Source organism: Hemicordylus capensis, chromosome 16 (assembly GCF_027244095.1).
Source record: "Hemicordylus capensis ecotype Gifberg chromosome 16, rHemCap1.1.pri, whole genome shotgun sequence".
Classification (NCBI taxonomy): domain Eukaryota; kingdom Metazoa; phylum Chordata; class Lepidosauria; order Squamata; family Cordylidae; genus Hemicordylus; species Hemicordylus capensis.
The window spans coordinates 17,369,144-17,380,072 of NC_069672.1; the positions used below are offsets into that span (position 1 = coordinate 17,369,144).

The 10,929-nt window shown below is 48.1% G+C and overlaps 1 long non-coding RNA gene across 8 annotated transcripts; it reads left to right on the forward strand.

Annotated features, from left to right (window-relative positions):
- Window positions 1-626: 626 nt before the first annotated feature.
- Window positions 627-10,658, forward strand: LOC128338342 (uncharacterized). Of its 8 annotated transcripts, none has more exons than XR_008312582.1 (7): window positions 627-790; window positions 5,634-5,725; window positions 6,304-6,445; window positions 6,843-6,948; window positions 7,032-7,125; window positions 7,212-9,629; window positions 9,808-10,658. It is a non-coding gene; the product is annotated as an uncharacterized LOC128338342 (long non-coding RNA). The 8 variants fall into 8 exon arrangements; XR_008312579.1 differs by lacking the exon at window positions 5,634-5,725 and having other exon boundaries at window positions 7,212-9,483; window positions 9,540-9,629; XR_008312577.1 differs by lacking the exon at window positions 5,634-5,725 and having other exon boundaries at window positions 7,212-9,483; window positions 9,555-9,629.
- Window positions 10,659-10,929: the final 271 nt, after the last annotated feature.

Here is a 10,929-nt window from a genome sequence, read left to right on the forward strand (position 1 = left end):
AATTGTGCCTTGTACATCAATGAGTCAATGAGTCTCCTTTGGTTTGGAGTGGCATAAAGAGGGGAATGAACAGGCCCTTTCAGTGTTAGCACCAACAGCAGCCTGCAGTTTCTGTTCTCCCAAGAAGAGCTAGACCTTCAGTTATCTACAGGAATGGGAATGGAACACAGGATGCTGCCTTATACAGAGTCATTAAAAAAAGTGCAGCAGACTATACCATTGACTGGTGGCAGACTACCTTTGGAAGCCTATTAGAAGGTAAGTCCACCCTCTACTTAGACACCAGATCCCCAATACCGCCCCTCAGAAGAGCCCGGGGACTCCACAAACTCAACAGGGCTTCTGCTCCCTCTTCCTTCCCCATCAGCCCTGGCAGCAAAAGGATCAACACAGCAGATTAGAGCTAACCAAACACAGAGACCTTACCTGGTTGATCAAGACCAGCTTTCCTCCTAACAGGTCTAGTTGCTGGAGCAGCAAAGGGAGCCTGTGAACTGACTGAGGGCTTATAAAGAGTCATAGCCCCGCCCCTTCCTGTCTGCTGAGGCCTCCTCGGGAGTAGGGCTAAACTGAGGAAGGGGCGGGCCTTTCAATGAGTACATAAGCTCTCCATTCACAGTGGTGCATCACAACTTCAGCAGTTCTGCCACAGAGCTTGTGGTGGGCAGTGGTGAGCCTGAGCCAGCTCAGGGAGGGTTGGAGTCTGGCTTGAGGATTCTTCTGAAGCAGCTGACTAGCTGGCTTTTATTGCAAGACAGAGAACACAAGATCTCTTCACTGATCCTGCAAGGTAATTATATTTCTAAGTTACTTTTAAAAGGGCTTATCCTACTGAGTCTCTGCTTTATCTGGTTCCTCCACCCTGTTGAAGGGGTTGCTGGTTTTATGTTGACTGGCAGTCTCCCTGTTGTCTTTATTGGACATGGCATGATACTGGAGCAGAACATTGTTGCCTACTTAGAAGCTCCAACACTAAACTTCTCTGACTGAGTTTAGTATTTAAAGCTTCTATCCTAGAAGTTCTAACAAGTAAAACTGAAGTACTGGTGTTTCTTCAGTTCCCTCCACTCCTTAGTCTTGCCCCAAAGGTCATTCTCATGACTGGCTATATGCCAGTAGGGCAGCCCTACCTGGGTCTAGCCATGAGAAGACGCCCCAGGATCAGCAGGAGTGTGCCTGCCCTCCCCAGCTAAGTCAAGAGAAGAACTTCCTAGTCTGCTCGCTCCCTTCCCATTCCCCATACTCTGAGTAAATCTCCTCCTACAGTAAGGGGGAAAGGCTTGTCGTACCTGGTGTGCTGGCTGAGTGTTGCTGCAGGGCCATCGATTCTGAAAGGGAAGCTGACCTTCCATCTTCAGTCACAGTGACTTGTAGGAATGGAGCGGGCAGCTTCCCCACCTCAGTCTCTGGTCCAGATTGGCCAAATCTTGTCTTAACACATCAGGGTAGATCTCCAGTCTAAAGGCAAAGAGCTTGCTTGGGTCCTTGGGGTATCTTTCCTGATGGGCCTGTGCAGGAGAAGGGGAGGCCGGCTGTGATGTCTTCTCAGGAGTATGGCTGAATTAAAGAGCCATGGGCTCACTTCACACCAGCCCTGAACTGCTCCAATAGTCTGTGATCTCAGCTGCCTTGCTTCTTTGCCTAATGTTGGTTGAGAGAGCATGTAAGGATTTGTCTTGCTTGTGCAGGACATTACTGAAGTCCTCTGTGCTTGTCAAGGAAAAAGTGCCTCAGAGAACTATCTCCCCTCTGCCTGTCTCACAGGGCGCCCACTTGGAGTTGGCACTTGCTCTTGAAGGGTCAATTCCAAGTGCCTGCTCATTAGCTTCAGCCAACAGGGAGACTTGCTGTTAGGAAGCCAGGAGTTTCACTCTTGAGTTTAGCTGCAAGGGTTGTGTGAAGTAGAGGATCTGATCACTTCAGCCCAAGAATCAGCAGAGAAATGAGTCTGATGTCCAGGTTTGCCTCCACTTGCTTTGAGTTCTCCCAGAAGCCAGAGAAATTAGGCCTTTCCTGCTCCAAAATATTCCTATTTCAGCTTTCCAAAATGTGAAATGTCTAGTAGAACCATGAAGGACATATGCATGAATCTATATGTTGCAAGAGAATACCAGTGGCTAATGCAATAATCTGAGGTGGAAGGCCCTCGAGAAAGTTGAAGCTTTATTAACTTGTATGTCAGTGCAATATCCCAGACATATGTACTGTTGCTCTGTGGAGGGCAATACTGGATCTTTCCAGTGATAGGGCTCTTCTGTTCTGGCCAGTGTTGAGCTATAGGCCAAGAAGACTTCATAATTAACTGCATCATCTTCTGACTGTACCCCTAGTAAAGCTAGTTGGGGATCTGGCTGTAAGTTGTATCCCAGTATTGGTATATTCTACTGAGCTGCAAAGTGGCAAATGCCAATGATGAGTTAATGTTAAAGTATTTTCTGTCACTGTGGCAGAGGTTGATTTTGCATGATAAATGTTGAACCAGAGACCAACAAGGATAAACTTGTCTTAAGTCTAATTCCTTTACAGCTTTCAGCCCAATTAAAGGAGTATTTAAGTAAACCATAAATACTAGCGATCATCTTCTTGGTTTTGTGTGATCTGTAAAATCGGATGCCTGAGTGCTTGTGATCCTACAGATTGATTGGACACAAACTGAATTGGTTACAGTTAACCTCATCTGCATTATTTTTCAGCTGTGAATGAGTCTGTTCACCTTTGTCCTTAGCTATGTAGAGTTCTCATTTCCCCCCTCCTTTAAATTGATCTATTTTGAGGGATCAGAAGATGCTGTGTGATAGAGGTGGTAAAGGTGGCACTGGGTTGTTAAGCCATTTCCCCCATACACGTTGTGCCTTTGAGCTAAGGATTGATTGATTGCCTTATAACTCTCTACTATTCTGATGGCAGCATTGTCTGTTCAGGAGATGTTTCCATTTCCACCCACTGCTGAGAGTTATCCCCTTTAATTTTATAGATGCATAACTGGAATCTAATCCATCACTGACTCACTTAGCTAAACTGGTGATCCTTTTCCTGATGCATTATTCTTCTAAGGGTTTCAGTGCTGTGGCCCACAGTGCTGATAGTTTTTTTTCCTCATTGCCCCAAGGATTGCTAAGTCAGGATCTTGCACAGCATTGTGATCAGCTGTATCCTTGTTCAATTGTGATTTTCCCGCTGTTGCCATTTTGGAGGCCATCATGCTGCTTGGCAGGCTCTTTGCTGCTGCTGCTGTTTTGCTTTCAACATCAACGTTTAGGGTTCCATTTTAGTAACCATGTGACTTGTTTATCACACAGCTTGTTCTGTTTTAGTATTGCTGCTAACAGTTGGGCCTGCTGAGTTCTTATATAAATCCTGGCATGGGAAAGAGCTTTTGGGCTAAGCAGCCATCTTGCCCAGTGTCTAGCTACACCCCCAGACTGCTGTTCTAGAGTAGTCCTATAGAGTCTCATAGTCTGGATGTCACTCCAGCTGCAGAATAGGTGACTGCGGCTTTAAGCTGCAGAGGGCCTCTAGCAAGAAGCGTTCAGGTGGAGATGGGATGGGGAAGTGGGGAGGAGCCCAGTGCAGCTCCAGTCTGGGTGTGTTTGCAAGTGTGGTGGTGTGGCTCGGGTGGTCAGTGCCGTTTGGCCGTCTTGGGTTTGCTTCTGTTGGCAAACATAGTTATGTGCTCCTTCCTTTCCTCTGTTTTTTCAGTGGCTTTTTCCAAAGAGCTGCTTGGTGGTTTGGCTTGTGGTGTTGGCTTAACTTTAACCAGTTAATGGATGGGATTGAGGCAGCTGCTTGGTGGTGGCGTAGGAGTGGGGAGACCCCTTCAGCCATGACACTCACTGGGTTAACCTGGGCCAGTGGCTCCTGCCCAGCCCGCTTAACAGGGATCTTGTGAGGATTGTGGACTGCCTAGAGGAAGGACAGGATAGCCTGGTCTGCATAGCTCTCTTTATCCTGTCTTGTGAACTCGGGATGCCTGAGACCAGTAGTGCATTTTCATACCATGCTCCCAACACTCTTTCGACTGGAATGACTTAGTCCTACTACATTGACTGGGTGCTCAGTTAGCATCAGGACATAGCAGAACCTGTTGCTGTAAGGCAGACAAAAGTCTTGGCCTCAGAGGGAGGGAGGGAGGGCAGTGCAGCTGAAGCTGGTTTGCAGTAGGTGTGTGTGTGTGTTCACCAGCCTGTCAGTCTAAGCTCAGAAATGCTGCAGTCTGCTACTCCTCTGGTTGTCTCTGCTGCTCCTAACATCAAGGGACAAGGTGCAGGACAACTCTTCTCCCATCCCAGTTTGTGAGTGTCAAAATCCACTGACAGCCTGGTAGCACCGGAGCTTGGCCATGAAGCAGTGCAATGTTCACTGCAAAAGCCACAAAGGTGTGGATGTCTGTGTATTGCTCTGGGGATTGGTGCCTGTCCTAAATTCTGAAAGGCTGGGTAATTGGGTTAAGACGTCTAGCTCAGTTTTCTGGGTGCTTAATGAAGCTCTGCCTTGTCTTTGCTTTCAGGGGTTTGTGGATGCTGGACCAGTGTGGCACAATATCTTGAGAACTGTACAGCACTGGGCCAATATACCAATTCAGGCATGGGATTTACTAAGCTACCTTGGGCCAGTAACTCTTGGCCAGCATGTCTCAAATGTAGGACTCTGATCTAGCAAGAGGACAATCTTTCTAGTTTGCCCCCAAATCAGCAGCTAACACTGATTTGTTGCTCCCTTTGTAGCATTTTCCATTGAAGGGGTGTTGGTGGTCATACTGCTGATCTCTTGAATCTAGTACTTAAAGCTAGAACAAACCAGGTCTTTCTCGTGCTCCCCCATGTTAAATCCTTATTGGCCAAGGTCAGAACGTAGGACTGTAACCCTGCACTAAAAAGTCCCAACACTAAAAAGCTTTCAACTGTACTGTGTCTACATGCTCATAGGCCTTCACTCTGTATGTCAGGTTAGAATTGGGAGTTACCCAGTTCAAAAAAGCTTGTCTCTTTTCAGGGAGTTCTGGGGATGGGGCCCTAGGCTGGTAGCCAAGTGTTCTGCTTTTCCAAGTGGTGCCCACAGTGGCTTGGGATCCTTCAGATGGCCCCAAGGCTTGCAGCAGAGATGAGGGTCTCATGAGTGAGTTCTGCAGAGGACAACTGTCCTTCTTTGCCTATACAAGCATTGGAATAAATGTATGTTGGGATGCAGGGAAGGAGTACTGACCCCTGCTAACTGGGCAAAGAGGCACCTTTTACCGTGGTGATTCTCTTTATTTAGCAGGGGGAGAGTAACTGGCCCTATCCACCCCCAGCACAGTACTTCCAGTGACTGTAGCTGGGGTCTATCTTATGTTTCTTTTTAGAATGTGAGCCCTTTGGGGACAGGGTTCCATCTTATTTGTTGGTTATTTCTCTGTGTAAACTGCCCTGAGCCATTTTTGGAAGGGTGGTATAGAAATCGAATAATAATAATAACTGTACTGCAGGTGCCTTCCTGTGTAGCTTTTAAAGGCTCCCCACTTTTCAGTTTGTAATTTATGTCCCAGACTTGCCTTCACTTAGAGTGCTGCTGCCAAAAACCAGATCAGGAGCCTTTATTCCTCCTGCAGAGAAGCTCAAATGACCCAAAGGGACAAAGTGCTTCTCCCTCCATAGGTGGCTGTAGTATTTTGCCTTGAAAGACTGGAAGTTCCATCCATGAGAACCTTGGAGGACAAGGGTGGCCTCCTGTGCTGTTCTGCAGAGAGGTAAGGGGTGTGCGTGTGCTTCCTGATCTTGAGAGCAAGGTCAACTTCTGGCAGTGGGTGAAGCAAGACAATTCTCTGTTGTGGACTAGGGAGAAGATAGCTTAGCAGCACTAAAAGCCTTTCCTTGTCTATGGCCCTGTGGGTAGGCAAGGGCCAGTATTTTTTTATTTTATTTTTACATTTCATATCCTGCTCTTCCTCCAAGGAGCCCAGAACAGTGTACTGCATACTCAAGTTTCTCCTCACAACAACCCTAACCACTATACCACGCTGGCTCTCCAGTAACCCCCATAAGCAGAGTTCCATAACCAAGTTAGCTATTACCGCCCCAACCCTCAGGCCATACTGTTGCCTCTCTGTGTGGTGCACCAGCCCCTCCAGCCTTGCCAGAACTGGTGTTCAGATAAGCACTATAGGCAGATGTGAGTAACTGCTTGCATTTTGGTAATTCAAAAGGGGAGTGGCCATTCTTGGTCCCAGTAGTCTTTAGTGTGCAAGTGGTTACTTGTGCCCCAGCACGGTTTATGCCTGTTAAATCTGCATGTGTTTCATAGCTGTAACCTCCATCTCTTTGGCAGGAGCAGCCTTCGATGGTGAGCAAAGAAGCAGTAGCGCAGTCTGCTCTCGGGAGCAGCACCTGGCTCTAGAATGCTGCCGTGAATGTCTTCAACTCTCTGCATTGTATGTATTGAAGAGATTGGATATGCTGCACTTGTTGATGTAAGTATCCATGGAAGGTTACAAGGAAATGCTCCAATATGCCCCAAGAAACTGCCACAACCAATACACCCAATAAATAATTCAACCAAGAGACCCAAGCCACTATAAATAAACCTAAAGCCCCAATAAACCAACTTATAAACCTGAAGCCTCCCAAATAAACCACACAACCAATAAACCAACTTATAAACCTGAAGCCTCCCAAATAAACCACCACAACCAATAAACCCAAAGCCCCGATAAACCAACTAACCCATAGCCCCGATAAACAAACCCACTGCCCAGCCAATAAAGTGAAATGCTCATGATGCAGCTTGTGGTAGAGACTTTTACTGACAGTGTCCTGAATTTGGTTTGTGCAGCATCCATGATGGACACAACAGCCTCTGTTTTTCAGGAGGAGCCCCGGAAGGGGCAGAGAGAAGAACTAGCACAGGCCCAGCCCTGGCAGCAGCACGATCATCTAGAATGCCAGAAACCAGCTCTGCTCCTCCCTGCCACTGGTAATATGTATTTTGACTGGAAGTGTTTAGATCTCTCTCTTGTGGCACACATACCATGGACGTAACCTTGGTCTCTTTTGCAGGAGCAGGCTTTGAAGGGTTTGAAAGAAGCAAGACCACGGTGCCTCCCTCAGCAGCACTCTCTCTCTCTCTCTCTCTGGCAGTCGGCTCCTGGTGGTATGTCTTGTTCTTCTTTGTAATGCTTGGCGCTTGCTCTTGTAGCATGGGCATACTAGGCTCATCTGTCTCCATTTGCCTGTCAGTTCTGCAGGGCAGCCTTGGAAGTGATGGGAAGAATTTGTGTGGTCCATGATGAAGGAAAACCAGGTTCTGGCTGGTCCAGGCCTGTGCACGTCGATAGTTGGCAATAAATGTAAGTGCTGTTATGAAAGTAATAACCATTTTTGGGTTATGCCTTTTGCACACAGTTAGTATGCTGCTGTATCGAGTGAGATGGTGAACTAGTTCTCTGAATGGCCACTGATGCCAAACACAAATTATCACTTGTGTTTCTGGGTTGAGGGACACTTCACACCATCACAGCCCGATCTGCCAGCTGATAGGCTAAGTGTCTGGTTGTTTCCGGCTGGTGAACCGCATGGAGCCTCGGCCTACTTGTCAGTCTTGGGGAACACCACAGAGTGACGATAGGTGGAAATCAAAGTGTCCAGGGACAGACTCTCCAGTTGGATTTGTGTGCCAATGCTATGGCACTTGATCTACCCAGTACATGCAGAAGTGGAGCCAGATGGTTTAGTTTCCTAGCACTGGAAGCTTTGATCCTAAGATGCTGTTGCACCTCAGGAGCTATCTGCACCTGTCGGATGAGGAGGTGGGCAGCGGTGAAGGGGGTGATCAGGATGGCAACCGCACTTGCTATGCCACAGCTCTTGGTGACTCTGCTTCTCTCTGCACAGGCCCTGCCCTCTTTGCCCACGCTGGTGCACTCTTTTCCTTCTGTCATGGGGCTGCAGCTGGCTAGGGAATTGGTAGCAAAGGTTTGCCTCTCCCCGCCAGATTTGTTGGATGGGTGGCACGTTGTCCTCACCACCACCACCACCACCACCACAACAAACCAATAAATCCTAACCTGCAACTTCAGCCTGTTCAGTCTAGGCAGCTTGTTCAGCCAGCCCCTTGGACTCCCTCAGCCAGGAGTGAAGCATAAGGCCACCCTGCTGCTATCTGCCTTGACCCTCATGCTGGGTCTCCCCCTCTTTGACTTTGAAGACTCCCTCTGAAGAATATGGCTATAAGCTCATCTTTTTCCTCAAAGAAAAATCTGTGTCTTCCAAAGCGAGACACTCTTTCGTAGTGAAAAAACTGCTCCGGCCCCTCTCTTTGGATCCGGGAGCCCAGCTCTGTAATTGGATACCAGCGCATACCAAGAAAAAACTCAGCCAGTCAGAACAACTGGGGTAGTGGTGAGCACCAGCTCGCAGCTTACAGCACGGGGCACATCCATGCAGCTTGGGAGGAACTTCAGTCGGACAAAGAAGCAGGCCAAGAACGGAGTGAGGCAGCGAAGGCTAAGTTCTGTCCCCAGGCTAACCAGCCATGAGCTCAAACGGTTGCCATTATTGTGACCAGCCAGTTCACAGGGGAAACAAAGGAGAGGAAAAGGAGTGCCCATGATGTCCATCAGCCATGGGGCCTTGGCGCAGTGGCCAGCCGTGATGAAAACTCCCAGGGCCCCAACATGTTAACTCAGCTGAGCACTTTTGGAACTGGCTTCTTGTTGGTTGTCTGTGTCTTGTTCTGTAAAGGGAAATGTTGTTGATCCTCCAGTAAATATTGGCACAGTATGTTTGACTGAATGTTACTGACAATGCAGTGAGAAAGGGCCATAGTGGCTCACAGTTTCACAACCCGCCTCTGCGTAGGTTGGGCTCTTGTATGTGAAAATGTGTTTGTAATGTGACAGCACTTCTGTAAACCTTTTGGGAAAGGACTTGCTCTGCAAATTGAACACCATTATTCACAATTATCTGTGGACATACCACATAATTGGGCTACTAAATTAGTTATGGCCTCAGCAACAGAAGGGGCTTCTCAGCAGTGCCTTGGGTGGCCAACTGAGGCACTGGATGACGGGCCTCCTTCTTTGTGGGCCTCCCCTGAAGAAAAAGGGAGCGCTGCTTATGGCTGGACCAGATACATTACCCCTAAGAAGGGCAAGCTCTAATTTTCCCCCTCATGGTATCAAATTTATTGTGGTGGTTCTGCAGCTGTCTTTGCTACTGCTAATATGATTTTCCACTACAGTATGGACGATGTTTCTGATATTGCATTTCTGTTTTGGTGCTACATCCAGGAGGCCCACAGGTGGCATCAGGCTGAGAGAACAGTGTGAACAACACAATGCTCCACCCCTTGGGTTTCTAGTTGGGAGCTGTAAAGCCACATGTCTTTGTCTAAGCCTCTCTATGCTTTGCTTTCTGAGTCTGAGCAGAAAGAAGACGTGATGGAATCCCAGTCTTGGGAGCAGCAGGATCAGCTAGACTGCTGGAAAGCTCCTCCCTGCTGGTGGTGATGGTAAGGATTTCTACAGGTAGTGTTTGGTCTTCACTGTTGTGACATGAGCATTGTAGACATCTGTTTTTCAGGAGCAGGTTCTGAAGGTGTGGAAAGAAGCAGTACCAGGGTCTCAATCAGTAGGGGCATCTTCTCTGTGCCCGATGGTAGGTATGATTGACATGGTTTGGAACTCCCGAGTGTTTAGATTGTGGGCCCTATGGGGACAGGAATCCATTTTTAAAAACTTTATTTCTCAATCTAAATGGTTTGGCGCACTCTTGAGAAGAGATAAGTATTCATTGCCATCTGACAGATGTACCCTCTCTGTCCATTGCTTCTTAGTTGCAGAGGAGTAGCTGCAGAAGTGGCAGAAACGATTGGTGCAGCCACAGCCTCAGGTGCAACACGATTCTCGGACACAAGAAACCTCTGTGACTGGTGGCAGACATGCTTGACGTTTGGATCTTGTCACGAACCCAGCTCTGACCGAGATGACTAGCAGGCCAGCATGGACGCCCTCAAAAACCCCTTGCCTGTGTTGTAGCTGGCTCTGTATTGAGGCTTCTCTTCGCCTGCACTGTTGGCAGAAACACCTTGCAGGATGTCTTGCTTCCCATTCCTGTCCCCTGCTCTTGGATGTCTCCGCTCCTGACACTCAAACTCTGACTTTGCCTGCTTCGAATGGACTGACACTTTCCTTCAGCCTCGCACCCCTCTTGCCCAGCCGGGACAGCCAGAAGACAGACACTGCTCAGCCTTGGCTCTGCTGCCTTGGTCAGCATTGTGGTCTTCCTTTCCTAATAATCTGCATCTCCGGCCACTAACTACATCAGTGTTGTCTTGGAGTCTCCTGTGAGAGGAGAGACGCTGTGCCCCTGGGGCTTATAAAGAGGGAGGGTGTGCCCCCAAGAGGCACACTGGATCTAGTCTTCCACCAAGTGAGACTACCTGTGACTCTATCCATCACCTGCCCTGCCTAGCATCCCCCCCCATCTGAGGAAGCACCAGCTGCCACTGAGGGATGGGCCTTGTCTGGGGCTACGCTGAGACTCTGGAATCCATTCCCTGCAGAAATCAGAGCCTCCCCATCTCAGACTACTTAAGACATTGGACACATTTCTTCACCCAAGCTTTTAAAGTAGATGTGGCTTTAACTTCCTGGTCTTTGACTGTAATAAAGATGTGTATCTGAAGGTTTTAGTTAGTTTGAATTGTTCCTGGAATTTGTTTCTTTGCCTTCTTCCACCCTTTTTAGAAATGGCTTCATTTACCCTACCGGCTCCTGCTGACTGCCTCTGTCGGTCTATTCATTGGCTTTCCTTTGGTGTTCTTGCTGATGTATCTGATGCTTCATTTCTCTTCTCTCTTCTGTCTCTACATGTTACAACCATCACTTGGATACTGTTCTTCCTTATTTGGGAGCATGGTCCCGGTCACTGTTGCTCCTCCTCCCTCTTTACCTGT